The sequence below is a fragment of the Aphelocoma coerulescens genome, unplaced genomic scaffold, assembly GCF_041296385.1.
Source record: "Aphelocoma coerulescens isolate FSJ_1873_10779 unplaced genomic scaffold, UR_Acoe_1.0 HiC_scaffold_679, whole genome shotgun sequence".
NCBI lineage: Eukaryota > Metazoa > Chordata > Aves > Passeriformes > Corvidae > Aphelocoma > Aphelocoma coerulescens.
In genome coordinates this window covers 2,501-5,000 of record NW_027184034.1, presented here as the reverse complement: position 1 = coordinate 5,000, position 2,500 = coordinate 2,501, and the positions used below count along the sequence as shown (strand labels likewise).

General features: G+C 75.8%; 1 non-coding gene across 1 annotated transcript in view; it reads left to right on the top strand.

Moving 5' to 3' along the window:
- The first annotated feature begins 2,348 nt into the window (after positions 1 to 2,348).
- Positions 2,349 to 2,500, top strand: part of LOC138102294 (5.8S ribosomal RNA) — a 153-nt gene continuing 1 nt past the window's right edge. Inside the window, exon 1 of the ribosomal RNA XR_011147400.1 lies at positions 2,349 to 2,500. This exon is cut by the window's right edge and continues 1 nt beyond it. This is a non-coding gene — a ribosomal RNA (5.8S ribosomal RNA).

The following is a 2,500-nucleotide window of genomic DNA, read 5'->3' as shown; positions in this document are numbered from 1 at the left end:
GTGGGCACGCGGCCCGAGTCCTCCCGAGCCCGGCTCTTCTCGGTGTGCGAGAGCCGCCTGCGTGCGGGAGGGAGGGGTGCTCGGCACGGCCCCTCCCGGAGGTGCGCTCGCCCCCATTCCCTCGTCCCCGTCGCTCGGTGGCCGACGCACCGGCGAGCGATGGCGCAAAGGGCGAGGGCAAAGGGGGGGTGCGGACGCCTTCGGGGGTCGGGGGAGGCGGCTCCTCCGACCCTTTCCCGCACCAGGGCGGGTTTTTGCCGCCTGGCAAAAATCCCGCTCCCGGCCGAGCGGCCCCGCGCGCAAGAGGTGTGCTCCCGGGGGTCGGGCGTTCCGGGTCGCGTGCCCGGGGTCCGTGCACGCGTGAACCCGCTGCCGGGGGGGGCGCGTGGTGGCGGCGGTGGCATTCCTTGTTGCCGTCGTCACCCGCGGCCTCTCGGCGGGGGTGAGCGAGGCTCTCTTGGTGCCGGGTCGCAGCCCCGCGCTGGCGGGGCGGCCCGAGCCGCGGTGGTCCTCTTGGGTGCAGTGCCGGGCTACTGAGGGAAACCCCGGGCCCCGAGAAGGACGCTGCGGTGGTGGCGGTGGATGGCGGGCGCGCCCCCGCGGGTGGACGCTCCCCTGAGGGCGGCAGCAGGGGAGGCACCCCCGCGGGGCCATCCAGGTCGTTTCCCTCGCCCCAGGGCCAGGTACCTAGCGCTCCGCGCCTCGGCGGCCTCGGAGCCTCTCGGCGTCGTCAAACGCTGGGGGCTGTAGGGCCGCGGAGCCGGGCGGAGGTTTAAAGACTCGGGCGGCTCGGTGCGCCCCGCCGTAGGCGGCGGGCGGCGGCGACGGCGGGTGCCGGGCGGCGGCGCGGTGCCATCCGCGAGGGGGTAGGGAGCGTCTCCCGCCGATCCCCCCTGCGGTGGTGACCGTCGCGGCCGGCCGTGCTCGTCGTCGTCGTGGCTCCGCCGCGTGCGCGCGCGGGCAGCCGTGCCGGGGAGGGGCGCCCTGCCCCCCCCTCTCTGCGGCCCGGTCTCGGCAGAGGGACCGTGTTGGCGCGGTCGGCCGCGGGGGCCGGCCCGCTCGCTTCGAAGCGGGCGACGGTGGCGGAGGGCGCGTGCTCTCCGCCCTTCCGCGGCTGCGGGGCCGTGCGGCTGCCGGGGCCCGCTTGCGCTCTCCTTTGGCCGCCGCCACAGGCTCGCGTGTGGCGCCGCGCCTGGCGCTGCCGCGCCTCTCCCCTCGACGGCCTTCTCTCCTTGGACGCACCGGTGGCGCCGGTCGCCGGCCGTCCCCGCTCGACCGCCTTGCCCGCCCAGGTTGAGTGCTCGGCGGTCCCTCCGTCGCTGGAGGCCGGCGAGTGCGGGTGACCCCGGGCCGGGCGGTGGCGTCGCCGCTCGGCGAGTGTCCCCCTGGGGGACGGTCGGCCGGAAGGTGCCCGCTGTCGCCGCCGGCGGTCCCGTCCCGGGCCCTGCCCGTCGCTTCCCCGTCGCCCTTCCCGGCCGCGTGTGGGGCCGAAGGGGTGCGGGCGGCCGCGGGGGCGCTTCCCTGCCCGGTCTCCGCGTGGAAACGAGGAGAGCGGGCGTTGCTCCCCGGCTCAGCCCCGTACGCCTTCTGCCGGGCGCGTGCCCGCAGAAGGGGCTCCGAAGGTGCGAAGCGGCGGCGGCGGTTCCGGGAGGGCGGTCGCGGTGGCGGTGGGTCTTGCCGTCCGGCAGGCCTCGGGTGCTCGCGATGCCGACTCGGTTCCCGGCGGCGCCCGCCTCCGGTGCCGGCGGCGGAGCCCGGCTTGCCAGGCACTTTGCCTTCCCGGCGGGAGCGGTCCCGCGGGGGGGCGCCGGTGGAGCGGTGTCGCCGCGTGCGTCTTGGGCGTTGCGGGTCGCTGGGGAGCGCCGGCTGCGCGGTGACGCGGCGGCGCTCTGCGAGTCTGTGGAGCGGCGAAGGGAGCGAGCGTGAGCGGGGCCTGGTGGCCGTTACCCCCCCGCCGGCCGTGGGCGTGTGTCGTCTCGCGATCGAGGCCGGGCGGGATCTGATGGCCCCTGCGGTCTGGCGCGCGCGCGCCACGCCAGCCCTCTGTGCGGAGGCCGGGCCGAGCCCGGGCGCCTGGGCCGCCTCCGAAGGACGGCATGCCGGGGCGGCGTCTCCCCTTGCACGGGGGGAGGCGGTCGGGAGCGCGGGCTCCCCCGCCTTTGACGGCCTTCGGAGCGTTCCGTGGGTTTTCTCCTTTTTTTTTTCCCTCCTCCGTTCGTTGTGTGCTCGTACGGTCGAAGCGAGGCGCGCGCGCCAGCGCGCGTCCTTGCCGAAAGAGACACAGGGTCTGCTTGACGTGAGCGGTCCCGGCCCCTCCGCGCGTGCGGAGTCGGTGCCGAAAGCCAGACAACTCTTAGCGGTGGATCACTCGGCTCGTGCGTCGATGAAGAACGCAGCTAGCTGCGAGAATTAATGTGAATTGCAGGACACATTGATCATCGACACTTCGAACGCACTTGCGGCCCCGGGTTCCTCCCGGGGCTACGCCTGTCTGAGCGTC